This window comes from Hyperolius riggenbachi, chromosome 4, assembly GCF_040937935.1.
Source record: "Hyperolius riggenbachi isolate aHypRig1 chromosome 4, aHypRig1.pri, whole genome shotgun sequence".
NCBI lineage: Eukaryota > Metazoa > Chordata > Amphibia > Anura > Hyperoliidae > Hyperolius > Hyperolius riggenbachi.
Genome location: NC_090649.1, coordinates 27,195,740 through 27,212,637, shown reverse-complemented (window position 1 = coordinate 27,212,637; position 16,898 = coordinate 27,195,740). Strand labels below are relative to the sequence as shown.

The 16,898-nt window shown below is 44.5% G+C and overlaps 1 protein-coding gene across 10 annotated transcripts in view; it reads left to right on the top strand.

Moving 5' to 3' along the window:
• DTNB (dystrobrevin beta) overlaps positions 1 to 16,898 on the top strand; it is a 289,602-nt gene that overhangs the window by 32,778 nt on the left and 239,926 nt on the right. Inside the window, exon 1 of one of the 10 annotated variants that reach the window (XM_068279904.1) lies at positions 6,095 to 6,208. The exons of the other annotated variants lie outside the window; for them this stretch is intronic. The gene's annotated coding sequence lies outside the window, so the exon portion shown is untranslated. Of the gene's footprint in view, positions 1 to 6,094; positions 6,209 to 16,898 lie in introns of those variants that run through there. 10 annotated transcript variants of the gene reach the window in all.

The following is a 16,898-nucleotide window of genomic DNA, read 5'->3' as shown; positions in this document are numbered from 1 at the left end:
TTTTACCGCTTTTGGACCCTAAAATCCGGAAAGAATCATAACGCCAAGATGGTTAACCATTTGGATGTACTTCGTACGTCAAGTTCAGTGTTGCTGTAGGTTCTTGGATGTACCAGGACTGCTCAGCACTTAAAGCGGTATAAAACCCTGACATAATATTCAATAAAAACATGTTTTCCTACTTTTTCTATGCCATACGGTTATCATATTTGCTTTTGTGCATAAGAATTATTATTCATTTAGAAATTATACGTTCCTAAAGTACACTTATTTTACTCTGAGAGCTGACTCTGCATTTTATTCATAACTACTTTATTCATTGTCTAACTTAATCAGAAAGCATCAGAAAGCATTTATGCTTGTCTGACTTTGTTCAGGGGACCAGGCAGTGTGAGAGAAGGATATTTTCTGTAAATAGTTAACTCATTATACAGGGGTAAATATCCTCAACCCTCATCACATTTGACTGTACAAGTCCATTCTACTGTTAAACTATGCTATATTGTTTTAATTGAATTATGAAATAAAAACAAAAAAAAAACAAAAAAACGCAGCACGATCGCACACGTTTAACGAGTCCCTGCGGTGCTCTGATTGGGGTACATGAACTTTTGTTCACACACTGAATTAGGTTGTGATTGTTACTATAGCCAATAGCAGCAATCATTCATGAAAAAAAAAGTTTGGCAGTTAATTTTTTTTAACATTGAAAAATAAAAAATAAATTGTCCCCCCCCCCCCCTCTCCTGCAGTGAAATGTTAAAGGATACTGGAAGTGACATGTGAGATCATGAGATAGACATGTGTATGTACAGTGCCTAGCACACAAATAACTACGCTGTGTTCCTTTTTTTCTTTTTCTGCCTGAAAGAGTTAAATATCAGGTATGTAAGTGGCTTACTCAGTCTTGACTCAGACAGGAAGTGACTACAGTGAGACCCTCACTGATAAGAAATTCCAACTATAAAACACTTCCCTAGCAGAAAATGGCTTCTGAGAGCAAGAAAGATATAAAATGGGAAATATTTTATCAGTGAGGGTCACACTGTAGTCACTTCCTGTCTGAGTCAGGACTGAGTCAGACACTTACATACCTGATATTTAACTTTTTCAGACAGAGAAAGAAAAAAAGGAACACAGCCTAGTTATTTGTGTGCTAGGCACTGTACATACCCATGTCTATCTCATCATGTCACATCGGGTATCCTTTACCTCCTAACTTAGTAGTAAAGTGTACCTGAAGGGAAAAAAGTACCCCTAGGGGGTACTTACCTCGGGAGGGGGGAGCCTCTGGGTCCTAATGATGTTTCCTCCGTCCTCCTCAGGTGAGGCGATCAAACGCTTCCTGGGACCCCCGGGAATCGGCGGTGCGCGCAGGCCCAGTGGCAGCTGTTGCCTAGCAATGCATCTGTACGGCATTGGGGTCTGTAAACTATGTGCCATAGCTATCCCATGCAATCGCTACAGACACACAGGCTGGCGATAACTGTCGGCTATCTGCCCTACTAGTGATGAAGTATGTCATGTATGGTATTGTTTTAACCGGGACGAGCCAAATAATATATTTTGAGTTGTTTTATAATGGTGGCACTTGTGGGGGTTGATTCACTAAACCGTGCTATGACAAATATCACACCTTATCAAAGATATCACACCTTGGGGTTCACTAAAGTGTGATAACTGCTATCACAGCAGTTATCACGCGATCTGCCGCGCGGAAAAGGTTACTCCGAGTGATAAGCGAAGGTTTGCACGCGATCACATGCGCTTTTCATGTGAAGAGCCCATATGATCTCGTGCAAACCTCCGCTTATCCCGCGGAGTAACCTTTTTCATGCGCGATAAGGTATGCGCGTGGCAGATCACGTGATAACTGCTGTGATAGCAGTTATCACGCTTTAGTCAATCGACCCCCTTATCAAAGATATCACACCTTATTAAAGATAGCACACCTTATCAAAGATATCACACCTTATCAAAGATAGCACAACTTATCAAAGATATCACACCTTAGCAAAGATATCACACCTTATCAAAGATAGCACACTTTATCAAAGATATCACATCTTATCAAAGATATCACATCTTATCAAAGATAGCACACCTTATCAAAGATATCACACCTTATCAAAGATAGCACACCTTATCAAAGATAGCACACCTTATCAAAGATAGCACATCTTATCAAAGATAGCACACCTTATCAAAGATAGCACATCTTATCAAAGATAGCACACCTTATCAAAGATAGCACACCTTATCAAAGATATCACATCTTATCAAAGATAGCACACCTTATCAAAGATAGCACACCTTATCAAAGATAGCACACCTTATCAAAGATAGCAAACCTTATCAAAGATATCACATCTTATCAAAGATAGCACACCTTATCAAAGATAGCACACCTTATCAAAGATAGCACACCTTATCAAAGATAGCACACCTTATCAAAGATAGCACATCTTATCAAAGATATCACATTTTATCAAAGATAGCACACCTTATCAAAGATAGCACACCTTATCAAAGATAGCACACCTTATCAAAGATAGCACATCTTATCAAAGATAGCACACCTTATCAAAGATAGCACACCTTATCAAAGATATCACATCTTATCAAAGATATCACATCTTATCAAAGATAGCACACCTTATCAAAGATAGCACACCTTATCAAAGATAGCACATCTTATCAAAGATAGCACACCTTATCAAAGATAGCACACCTTATCAAAGATATCACATCTTATCAAAGATATCACATCTTATCAAAGATAGCACACCTTATCAAAGATAGCACACCTTATCAAAGATAGCACACCTTATCAAAGATAGCAAACCTTATCAAAGATATCACATCTTATCAAAGATAGCACACCTTATCAAAGATAGCACACCTTATCAAAGATAGCACACCTTATCAAAGATAGCACACCTTATCAAAGATAGCACATCTTATCAAAGATATCACATTTTATCAAAGATAGCACACCTTATCAAAGATAGCACACCTTATCAAAGATAGCACACCTTATCAAAGATAGCACATCTTATCAAAGATAGCACACCTTATCAAAGATAGCACACCTTATCAAAGATATCACATCTTATCAAAGATATCACATCTTATCAAAGATAGCACACCTTATCAAAGATAGCACACCTTATCAAAGATAGCACATCTTATCAAAGATAGCACACCTTATCAAAGATAGCACACCTTATCAAAGATATCACATCTTATCAAAGATATCACATCTTATCAAAGATAGCACACCTTATCAAAGATAGCACACCTTATCAAAGATAGCACACTTTATCAAATATATCACACCTTATCAAAGATAGCACACCTTATCAAAGTTGACATGCCTTATCAGAGTAGCATAGCGAGCACTATGAACCCGCAGGGGCTCAGGGCAGGACAAGTGCCATTGGCAATTAGCAGGCAAATGTTTGTAGCGCTCGCTATACTACTCCGGTAAGGCGCGTTATCTTTGATAAGGTGTGATATCTTTGATAAGGTGTGATATGTATCATAGCACGGTTTAGTAAATCAAACCCGTTCTGAAAATTAAGGGTAAAATATGAAAGAATGTGTATTTTCTGCATTTACACCTATTTTCCCCATATAAAAGCCCTATAAACTAAAAACATTTTTAGAAAAAAATATTTCCTAAAAGAAAGCCTAGATAGTCCTAGAAAAAACAATGCGACAGCTGAAATGCCAAAATTGTCACCTTAGAGATGAAAACCCGAAACCGAAAGTGGTTAACGACTGTTTGAAGATAATATTTAGACTGAGAGACAAATATCTTTTGTCCCTACCTTAGGAGGGCTTTTGTAAACTTTTTAACCATAAGTAACCATATGTTGTTTTATCTCACGTGTGTACGTAGCTTTAGGCCAGGTTCACACGGGTGTCCCGCAAGCCTGCAGAAAAGCATTTGGCAGCTTTCGGCGGCGTTTCCTGGCATGCCTCGTTTTTTGAACCCTGCAGGGAGACTTGGAGGTGTGGCACTTAGCGATCCTGGAAGCTATATGTAGCTTCCACAATCGCTTCAGACAGCGAGAAGTATCAGGATTGGAACGCGGCATTTGTGTTGATGGTAAACGATGGTGCCAGCACTATCCTTTCATTTGAATGGACAGAGCATATATTGACAAGCGCCGCGGTCGTGATTGAACAGCGCGGGATGCCTGTGTGAGCCGTACTTAAAGGTGCTCATACATTACTCGACTTGGCGGCTGATTGACCGTCTGATTCCATAATGATTGTCAAATCGGATGAAAATCGTGCCGCCAAGAGTGCTGAAATTGGTCACATGTATTGGTCAGAGATGCTGGTAAATCTTGGGCCGGCGTGCTTGACTGGGTGCACGGTGCTAACGCCGTGCAATTTCAGGATGTGCGACAAATGCAATGGAACCCCTGGCACTGTCCACCCTAATGTAAATGTGCTCCCCTGTGCATGAATTTATACTTCACCTGTCCCCTGTTGCCCGCCACAGTGCCCATCCATCTTCCTCCATTTATGCCTGGGGGGAGGGTGGGGGGCACATTTACACTAGGGGGCAGCGATGGATGTGGTGCCACAAGGCTGATTACCGAGAGTTTTCATGCTGAAATTGATCGGGAATCGGACTTGGCCAGGCGCTGCCCCTAATGTAAAATGTCCCCCCCCCCCCGTACAGTATACTTTACCTGTCTGTGACTGCCACTGGCTCCGTCTGCAATCAGCATACATGTGCCCCACATGGTTGCCGGTGTATACATGGGTGCGTGTGACGTCACTCCGGCAACCATGTAGAGCGTGTGTATGCAGATTGCGGGCGGAGCATGGAGCCAGTGGCAGTCATGGACAGGTACTGTACGGAGGGGGAGCCACATTTGGGGGGAAAGTGCTGGGGGTCCATCTCATTCAGCGCTCATCCCGATATTGCACACCGTTACCACCGCACACCCGATTGACCACAACAGCCCGACATCTTATGCTGGGCATACACGGACTTTCTTTTGCTTATCAATCAAGCCGCTGATGGCTCGATTGATAATACCCGACAGGTCCGATGACCTGCCGGATAGATTCCCCGCTCAATCCCCGCCAGCGGACAATAGCGGGAAATCGAGAGGCTGATAAGGAGCGCCGGCGGGGACGACTGGGAATCGATCCGCGCGCACGAGCAGGGACGCGGCGGGAGTCGATCCGGCGGCTAATCGCCCGCTGGATCGACCCGTGTATGCCCAACATTACAGCATGTCTGATCGATACATGCTACCAATTTCAGCCTTTAAATCGGCCGCATCATTGATCGGGGCGCTCTTGGCGGCACTGATTTTCACGTGATTCGATAACAATTATGTAATCGGATGGTCGATGAGCTGATAGACGTATGGCCACCTGTCGCCTGTATGGTGGGTGCTTTTGTTGCTGCTGTTAGTAGTGTTATTATGACTTCTATAATGAATATAGTACAACTGTAGCAGCTGCAGTCAGTAATGTTATATTATTCCTATCATTATAGCTGTGTGTGGTGGGGGGGTCTCCTGGCTGTCCTGTGTGTGTGGTCAGGTGGGGATCGCTGTCAGGCTGTGTGTGGTGGTGGGGGGTCCCCGGCAGGCGTACATTTGAATACGGCGCTGGTAGACTTGGGCGCAGGATCCAGCTGTTAAATGGCTGGTCCTGCTTCTGCACAAGTCCGGGGCGTTTTAATTACTATTCCCCCTCCAGGCCGCCATGGATAGTGGGGGAATGAAATAATTCGGCTTCCAGCGATCGCTGGAGGCCGAATTATTGTGTTTTTTAAACAACTTCGGCTCCGTCTTCTGACGGAGCCGACCTTCCTCACTGAGCGCCGCTATAGACTGATTCCTATTACAGTCTATGGCGGCGCTGGCTGCGCCCAAAGCTAGCAGCGCTGAAAAGCACTGCTCCGCCCGGCAGGGCTGTGAGGAAGGCTCTGTCCAGCCACGCGGGGGCGCCCCTCTCTCTCCTCTCGCGCACGGCGCTGCCAGGCAGGAAGATGGCGGGGGCGGCGCCGGGGAGGGGCGGGTGACGCGGCAGAGCGGTGGGCGGGTCTGTAGGCAAGCGCGGCGGGAGCGCGCCGCCGAGGCTGGCAGGAAGAGGGAGTGCGCGTCCCCGGCCGGTGCCCGACAGATCCCAGAGCGCGCCGCAGGTAACGGGACCTGAGAGCGCTGGAGAGGTGAGATCCCCGCCCCCTGCCGGGCGCACCGCCCTCCCCCCGCATACAGTGTGTGTGTATAGTGTATATAGTGTGCTGTGTGTACAGGAGGGACTCTGCCAGCGCTGTGTGTGCAGCATCCTGTGTGACCCCCTCCTCCATATGTTATGTCTATACACTGTACCTGTCACCTGTGTGTGAGATATACCACTACATAGCCTGAGTGCAGAACTACACCGACCTCCTCATCCTATGTATGTATGTATGGACTGTATGCATTATGTGGTACCCCCCTCCCCTCCCCTCCTCCATATGTCGTGTCTATACATTGTGCCTGTCACCTGTGTGTGTGAGATATACCACTAACATAGCCTGAGTGCAGAACTACACCGACCTCCTCCTATGTGTGTATGTATGTATGTATGGACTGTATACATGATGTGGTACCCCCCTCCCCTCCTCCATATGTTATGTCTATATACACTGTGCCTGTCACCTGTGTGTGTGAGAGATACACCACTAACATAGCCTGAGTGCAGAACTACACCGACCTCCTCCTATGTGTGTATGTATGGGCTGTATAGATGATGTGGTACCCCCCTCCTCCATATGTTATGTCTATACACTGTGCCTGTCACCTGTGTGTGTGAGATACACCACTAACATAGCCTGAGTGCAGAACTACACCGACCTCCACCTATATGTGTATGTATGGGCTGTATAGATGATGTGGTACCCCCCTCCTCCATATGTTATGTCTATACACTGTGCCTGTCACCTGTGTGTGTGAGATACACCACTAACATAGCCTGAGTGCAGAACTACACCGACCTCCTCCTATGTGTGTGTGTATGTATGGGCTGTATAGATGATGTGGTACCCCCCTCCATATGTTATGTCTATACACTGTGCCTGTCACCTGTGTGTGTGAGATACACCACTAACATAGCCTGAGTGCAGAACTACACCGACCTCCTCCTATGTGTGTGTGTATGTATGGGCTGTATAGATGATGTGGTACCCCCCTCCATATGTTATGTCTATACACTGTGCCTGTCACCTGTGTGTGTGTTACACCACTAACATAGCCTGTGTGCAGAACTACACCGACCTCCTCCTCCTATGTATGTATGGACTGTATACATGATGTGGTACCCCCCCTCCCCCCCATATGTTACAGACTAACCAGCAAGCTCATGGTGACCCAGAACTCATTGGAGTGTGTAAGGGACTACAATGGTCCTAAAAGCCCCCGCCATATGTTATATCTATACACTGTGCCTGCCTGTCACCTGTGTGTGATATACCACTAACATAGGTCAGCACTACACCGACCTGTCTCCATGTGTATGTGGACTGTATCTGTATGTAATATGGACTGTATGTGTGTGTATGGATGCTGTGGTACCATCACTCCCTCCCTTGCATATGTTATGTCTATACACTGTGCCTGTCTGTCACCTGTGTTGATATACCACTAACATAGGTCAGCACTACACCGACCTGTCTCCATGTGTATGTGGACTGTATCTGTATGTATGGACTGTATGTGTGTGTATGGATGCTGTGGTACCATCACTCCCTCCCTTGCATATGTTATGTCTATGCACTGTGCCTGTAACCTGTGTGTGTGAGGTATATACCACTACATAGCCTGTGTGCAGCACTACACAACCTATCTCCATGTGTATATGCATTGTGTATGTGTGTATGTATGGACTGTATGAATGATGTGGTACCCCTCCATATGTTATATGATGTTCGTTTATATCCATATTACCTGTGCATGATACACTCACTATAGCATGGTCTCACCATGTGCATATTATATATATTACACTGTATGTGTGCACTGTATAGAGGATGTGCTAACCCCCCCCCCCCCCCCCCCTTCCATATGTTATATCTATACACTGTGCCTGTAACCTGTGCGTGCTGTAACACTGTCATAGGCTATAGCAGGTCAGCACTACACCTATCTCCATATATATAACCTGTGCACTATAGCATGGCCTTTCCATGTGTACACTGTACATTTTACATTGTATGTATGGACTGTATACATGATGTGGTACCCTTACTCCCCTCTCCATATGTTATATCCATATAGAATACCTGTGCATGATATACCCACTACAGCATGGCCCTACCATGGACATTCTGTACATATGTTATAGAATGTATGGACTGCATAGATGATGTGGTACCATCACTCCCTCCTCCATATGTTATATGTACTATTCACTGTGTGTGTGTGTGTGTGTGTGTGTGTGTGTGTGTGTGTGTGTATGGTGTGTATGGTGTGTGTGTGTGTGTGTGTGTGTGTGTGTGTGTGTGTGTGTGTGTGTGTGTGTGTGTGTGTGTGTGTGTGTATGTATGTATGGTGTGTGTGTGTGTGTGTGTGTGTGTGTGTATGTATGTATGGTGTGTGTGTGTGTGTGTGTGTGTGTATGTATGTATGGTGTGTGTGTGTGTGTGTGTGTGTGTATGTATGGTGTGTGTGTGTGTGTGTGTGTGTGTGTGTGTGTTCTCACTAACACAGCATGAGTGCAGCACTACGCATATCTGTGTATGAATGGACTGTATAGAGATGCTGTGGAACACCCCCCCCCCCCCCCATATGGTATATGCTGTTCTGTTATATCCATATATATCACCTGTGCATGATATACTGACTATAGCGTGGTCTCCCCATGTGTGTACTGTACATATCATGTTTTGTGTGTGTGGACTGTATAGATGTTGTGGTACCCTCATCCATATGTTATAGGCTATATCTATATATTACCTGTGCATAATCTATTCAACATAGCATGTTCTTCCCGTGTGTATGCTATAACATCGCATTATATGTATACATTGTATATATACACGATGGTGACACTACCCCATATGTGAAATATACTATACCCATCACTTGTGTGTATGTATTGTGTCGGTATGTATGTACTGTATTGAGGTTATGATACCCCATATGTTATATGCTATGTCTATAGTTATTACATAAGCATTATATACTCAGTATAGCATATTCTTCCCATGTGTATACTATAGATATCACCTTGTATGTATGGGCTGTATAGTATAAATGGTGTGTCGATCCCCCCCATATGTTATATTCTAAATCAATGTATGTCACATGTACATGTCATCTCCTGTCTAGCATGTTACTTTCCATGTTTATACTGCAAGTATTACATTGTATGTATGTACTGTAAACATGCTGTAGGGCCCTAGCCCCCATATGGTATATGCTAGATGGCACTGTATGTATGGATTGTGCATAAGCTTTCCTCCCTTGCTGTATATATATAGTGTGTGTGTGTGTGTGTGTGTGTGTGTGTGTGTGTGTGTGTGTGTGTGTATATATATATATATATATATATATCTGTATAAATATACAATGTATGACCAATTTTCATATAGGAAACTTCTGATATAGTAAGCTACTTTTCCTGGTCCCTTGGAGTTTACTATAAAGGGATTATATTGGGTTTGGTGCTCTACTGAAATATATTGAGATTTGGTGCTCTGCAGAGATCACTGAGATCTGGTGCTCTGCAGAGATTCACTGAGATTTGGTGCTCTGCATAGATTCACTGAGATGTGGTGCTCTGCAGAGGTTCACTGAGATTTGGTGCTCTGCAGAGATTCACTGAGATTTGGTGCTCTGCAGAGATTCACTGAGATTTGGTGCCCTGCAGAGATCACTGAGATTTGGTGCTCTGCAGAGATCACTGAGATTTGGTGCTCTGCAGAGATCACTGAGATTTGGTGCTCTGCAGAGATCACTGAGATTTGGTGCTCTGCAGAAATCACTGAGATTTGGTGCTCTGCAGAGATTCACTGAGATTTGGTGCCCTGCAGAGAATCACTGAGATTAGGTATCTGGAGAGATCACTGAGATTTTGTGCTCTACAGAGATTCATTGAGATTGTGTGCTCTGCAGGGATTTGGTGCTTTGTAGATGTTTACTAAGATGTGGTGCTGAACAGAGATTGTTTTAAGTTGATGTGCTGCTGCTGCTGCAGGGATGCACTGAGATTTGGTGCTCTGCAGAGATCACTGAGATTTGGTGCTCTGCAGAGATTCACTGAGATTTAGTGCTCTGCAGAGATTCACTGAGATTTGGTGTTCTGCAGAGATCACTGGGATTTGGTGCTCTGCAGATATTCACTGGGATTTGGTGCTCTGCAGAGATTCACTGGGATTTGGTGCTCTGCAGAGATTCACTGAGATTCGGTGCTCTGCAGAGATTAACTGAGATTCGGTGCTCTGCAGAGATTCACTGAGATTTGGTGTTCTGCAGAGAGTCACTGAGATTTGGTGCTGAGATTTGGTGCTCTGCAAAGATTCACTGAAATTTGGTGCTCTGCAGAGATTCACTGAGATGTGGTGCTCTGCAGAGGTTCGCTGAGATTTGGTGCTCTGCAGAGATTCACTAAGATTTGGTGCCCTGCAGAGATTCACTGAGATTTGGTGCCCTGCAGAGATTCACTGAGATTTGTTGCTCTGCAAAGATTCACTGAGATTTGTTGCTCTGCAAAGATTCACTGAGATTTGGTGCTCTGCAGAGATTCACTGAGATTAGGTATCTGGAGAGATCACTGAGATTTTGTGCTCTACAGAGATTCATTGAGATTTTGTGCTCTGCAGGGATTTGGTGCTTTGTAGATGTTTACTGAGATGTGGTGCTGAACAGAGATTGTTTTAATTTGATGTGTTGCTGCTGCTGCAGGGATGCACTGAGATTTGGTGCTCTGCAGAGATCACTGAGATTTGGTGCTCTGCGGAGATCACTGAAAGTTGGTGCTCTGCAGAGATCACTGAGATTTGGTGCTCTGCAGAGATCACTGAGATTTGGTGCTCTACAGAGATCACTGAGATTTGGTGCTCTACAGAGATCACTGAGATTTGGTGCTCTGCAGAGATCACTGAGATTTGGTGCTCTGCAGAGATCACTGAGATTTGGTGCTCTGCAGAGATCACTGAGATTTGGTGCTCTGCAGAGATCACTGAGATTTGGTGCTCTGCAGAGATCACTGAGATTTGGTGCTCTGCAGAGATCACTGAGATTTGGTGCTCTGCAGAGATCACTGAAAGTTGGTGCTCTGCAGAGATCACTGAGATTTGGTGCTCTGCAGAGATCACTGAGATTTGGTGCTCTGCAGAGATCACTGAAAGTTGGTGCTCTGCAGAGATCACTGAGATTTGGTGCTTTGCAGAGATCACCGAGATTTGGTGCTCTGCAGAGATCACCGAGATTTGGTGCTCTGCAGAGATCACTGAGATTTGGTGTTCTGCAGAGATCACTGAGATTTGGTTTCTGCAGAGATCACTGAGATTTGGTGCTCTGCAGAGATCACTGAGATTTGGTGCTCTGCGGAGATTTATAGAGATGTTGTGCTCTCAGTGGTGTACCTACCAGAGGGCTGCAGGTGCTCCCAGCACTGGGTGAAGCCATAGCTAGGGGTGCCACTGTGTTCTTCCACCTGGCACATTTTCTCATAGCAATAGTGATGTCTGCAGTCGTGGTGAGAGGTCTTCCTGCCATTTCTCCTCCCCCGGGCTCTCTGTCTTGTGTCTCTACCTCTTTATCCCCCCTCCTCCTATGCATCCCCCTCTTTCGTATGTTCCCCTTTTCTGGCTTTCCTCAGAGGAGCTCACAATCTAATCGTACCATAGTTGTAGTCTAATGTCCTACCATATTAATATTGTGTATTTATATAGCACTGACATCTTCTATAGCAGTGTTTCTCAACATTTTATTGGTATGTACCCCTTTTAAAACCCTCTACTCACCAAGTACCCCCTAGCATGGTAAATATTATCACACGTACCCCTTGACAAATATATATTTAATCGTAGTACATTATAATTGGTTCTAAACAATTTCCAAGCATTTACTATTGCTTTTAATTAGCTAAAATACTAATTTGGTGCTGTTTAAATAAGATGTATCATTTTCTAAAACTCTAAATTTGTTATTTTTTGTTCACTATATCAAGCCCGAGTACCCCCTAGAACCCTCAGAAGTACCCCCTGGGGTACGCGTACCACACGTTGAGAACCTATGTTCTATAGCACTGTATAGAGTACAGAGCTTCATAACGGTTATCTCCGTCGACATCCTGGCAACTCCTGAGATTTGGTGCTCTGCAGAGATTCACTGAGATTTGGTGTGCTGCAGGGATGCACTGAGATTTGGTGCTCTGCAGAGATTCACTGAGATTTGGTGCTCTGCAGAGAGTCACTGAGATTTGGTGTGCTGCAGGGATGTACTGAGATTTGGTGCTCTGCAGAGATTCACTGAGATGCGGTGCTCTGCAGAGAGTCACTGAGATTTGGTGCTCTGCAGAGAGTCACTGAGATTTGGTGTGCTGCAGGGATGTACTGAGATTTGGTGCTCTGCAGAGATTCACTGAGATGCGGTGCTCTGCAGAGAGTCACTGAGATTTGGTGCTCTGCAGAGATTCACTGAGATCTGGTGCTCTGCAGAGAGTCACTGAGATTTGGTGCTCTGCAGAGATTCACTGAGATGCGGTGCTCTGCAGAGAGTCACTGAGATTTGGTGTGCTGCAGAGATTCACTGAGATCTGGTGCTCTGCAGAGAGTCACTGAGATTTGGTGCTCTGCAAGGATGCACTGAGATTTGATGCTCTGCAGGGATGCACTGAGATTTGATGCTCTGCAGAGATTCACTGAGATCTGGTGCAGAAAGTAACCTGACCTTCCACAGTAAGAGATTATTTTCCTGTGAAGGCATTGACCCCGCCCACAGGAGGGAAGAGGTGGGCAGGGTCAGGTGAGGGCTCAGTGCTGAGGAAGACGCTCTCTCTCTTCTGGCAGCTCTATAGTGTATGCAAAGATCTCTAAGTCATGTGATCATGTTTTGAACCAAATCCATGGCCTTTGTAAAAATGGGTCTGAGGTGTCAGAGCAATTTGGGGTACCTGGAGTTGGAGTCGGTGGTTTCAGGTCGGAGTCAGATGATTTTCGTGCCGACTCCACAGCCCTGCTATGCCAGACTCTGTCAGTTCTCATCCATAAACAAGCCTTCCCAGTGTGTTGGGCTATTGGCCAAACAATATTTTATCTGGCAATACTGAGGGCTGTTTGTTCAATAGATGACCACTCGAAATGGCCAATGTTGTTTATAGAAAGCAGTCTCATATATATATATATATATATATATATATATATATATATATGAGGGGGCTGTGTTGTGCGGTATTTTTACGATGTACAGCACGATGCGACAGACGTGACGTTTTTGCTGCAGCCCCGGCACAGGTCCAAAACTACGTTACTGCGCGGCTTCTTTGGCGATCTGCGTCGCCTTGGAAGTCATGTTAGTCTATGGCGACACGTGGATTGTTAAAACAATTACCAATGCGATGTTGTGGAGCACATGCATATTTTTGCAATAGGTTTCAGTGCATTTCTGCATACCGCGAAGTAGGAAGTGACTGCAAGCACGTGTCACTTCCTGCTTGGCTGGTGGGCAGACAGGGAACACTGCATACTAACGCGGTGTGTTTCTGGCGGTGCGGCGGAAGTGAGGTACCGCTAACGCTAGATTACAGTGTGCAACCGGCCTTACGCTTTTATTATGGACCAGACTGGGTGTTTGATATCCCCAATTGTTGCTGTATGAGACAGAACAAAGCAGAGAAAAGAGAAAGAAAGAATAAAGGGAGAGAGAAGAACAGTGCCAGCCACAAAGCCACCAAAAACCTCTCACAGGCATGGTAAGCACATCAATCTAGTGCTCAGGTTAAGGATTCTTACACTTTTTCAAAAACCTATAACTTGTCTAGGAGGACAGCAGTCAGGCGTTGTATCTTATGTATAACGTATTCTGTTGCTTAATTCAGACAAAGGTGGAATAATATCATTGTAATGTTTTGAAATGAGACAACAAGCTGCTGTCAAACAATGGTGATCAACTTTTTTTTTTTAAAGTGTAACTGTCGGGCATAAAATCAAAAATCAATTCTTGATTTTTATCTTGTAAATAAGTAATAAAATGCTAACCAGGCAATCCAAAAGTTAAAATCACTATTACTTTTCTTGTTAATCATTCCCTATTACTCTTATTTGATACACAAAAAGGAAGTTGCTGGGTTGTCCTTTTTTATCTTCTCTGCTTCCCCTCAGATTTAACTAATGCAGCCTGATTGGCTGAAGCCTCTTTCCCTCTTGTTTCCCCCGCCCACACCTCTGTTCCTCTCTGATTGGCCAATATTTCTCATGCTGAGACAATGCACTTTCTATAGTGGAGGGCGGGCAAATCAGGCAGAGGAGAGTAATGCTAAGTACACACTTGAGATAAAAGTCTTCGGAAAATGAAAGATCACAGACCAATTTTTCCCCCTTCCATGTAGTATGAGAGCCATACCTGCACAGTATTCTATGGAGCTGAACTCCCCATCAGATAGAAATCTTTGCAAGATGTTGCACACACTCTGTACACATTCAAAAGATCAGTTCCTGCAAAAGATCCGTTCCTGCGAAATGCATTCATAGTCTATGAGATCTGCAGATCATCATACACACCTTGTTTAACTGACAATCATCTGCAGATCTGAAAATCCATCCTGGTGGATCTGATCTGCAGATGATTGCCTGTTAAACAAGGTGTGTATGAGGATCTGCAGATCTCATAGACTATGAATGCAATTTGCAGGAACAGATCTTTTGCAGATACTGATCTGTTGAATGTGTACAGCATCTTTGTGTGCAGCATCTTTCAAAGATTTCTGTCTGATGGGGAGTTCAGCTCCATAGAATAGACTGTGTAGGTGTGGCTCTCATACTACATGGAAGGGGGTAAGATTTCTGTCTGATGGGGAGTTCAGCTCCATAGAATAGACTGTGTAGGTATGGCTCTCATACTACATGGAAGGGGGTAAGATCTCTGTCTGATGGGGAGGCAGCTCCATAGAATAGACTGTGTAGGTATGGCTCTCATACTACATGGAAGGGGGTAAGATCTCTGTCTGATGGGGAGTGCAGCTCCATAGAATAGACGGTGTAGGTGTGGCTCTCATACTACATGGAAGGGGGTAAGATCTCTGTCTGATGGGGAGGCAGCTCCATAGAATAGACTGTGTAGGTATGGCTCTCATACTACATGAAGGGTGGTAAGATTTCTGTCTGATGGGGAGTTCAGCTCCATAGAATAGACTGTGTAGGTATGGCTCTCATACTACATGGAAGGGGGTAAGATCTCTGTCTGATGGGGAGGCAGCTCCATAGAATAGACTGTGTAGGTATGGCTCTCATACTACATGGAAGGGGGTAAGATCTCTGTCTGATGGGGAGTGCAGCTCCATAGAATAGACGGTGTAGGTGTGGCTCTCATACTACATGGAAGGGGGTAAGATCTCTGTCTGATGGGGAGGCAGCTCCATAGAATAGACTGTGTAGGTATGGCTCTCATACTACATGAAGGGTGGTAAGATTTCTATCTGATGGGGAGTTCAGCTCCATAGAATAGACTGTGTAGGTATGGCTCTCATACTACATGGAAGGGGGTAAGATCTCTGTCTGATGGGGAGGCAGCTCCATAGAATAGACTGTGTAGGTATGGCTCTCATACTACATGGAAGGGGGTAAGATCTCTGTCTGATGGGGAGTGCAGCTCCATAGAATAGACGGTGTAGGTGTGGCTCTCATACTACATGGAAGGGGGTAAGATTTCTGTCTGATGGGGAGTGCAGCTCCATAGAATAGACTGTGTAGGTGTGGCTCTCATACTACATGGAAGGGGGTAAGATTTCTGTCTGATGGGGAGTACAGCTCCATAGAATAGACTGTGTAGGTGTGGCTCTCATACTACATGGAAGGGGGTAAGATTTCTGTCTGATGGGGAGTGCAGCTCCATAGAATAGACTGTGTAGGTATGGCTCTCATACTACATGGAGGGGGGTAAGATTCCTGTCTGATGGGGAGTGCAGCTCCATAGAATAGACTGTGTAGGTGTGGTTCTCATACTACATGGAAGGGGGTAAGATTTCTGTCTGATGGGGAGTGCAGCTCCATAGAATAGACTGTGTAGGTATGGCTCTCATACTACATGGAAGGGGGTAAGATTTCTGTCTGATGGGGAGTGCAGCTCCATAGAATAGACTGTGTAGAGTATGGCTCTCATACTGCATGGAAGGGGGTAACATTGGCCTGTGATCTTTCATTTTTCAAAGACTATGGTCTGATGTGTGTATGCAGCATTAGGGAGGAAATGACATCAGGATTGGCTTCAAAATAGTCAGTTAAAATGAGAAATGCTAAGAAGGATTTTTTTTAATACTGTTGAGGAATGCACTAAAATCAAAACGTGGACAGTGCAACACATCTGTTATGTAAGTAGAGAAAGTATTTACCTTTAGATGTGGGGATTTTTTCTGAGATAGTATGGCTGACAGCTCCTCTTTAGGTAAAGCCCTTTTTTTTAACTTTTAATGAATGATTTCTGCAGTTTCTTGCAGCAAATATTCACTTTTACACACATGCTTGCGCATGCACAAGTGGGACCGGCGGGGACTCGTGCACGGCGGGGACTTGAATTTCACATCCTGGAATGTACAGGAGGGCTTTTTAGGTTGATAAATTCTCGTCCTGAAATCTAAAGTGGTTAAATACGTTTAGAAAGATAACTGAGTGAACTTAGTGATTTTTTTTTTTCCTTCCGGTTTAGCTGAGTTTCCGC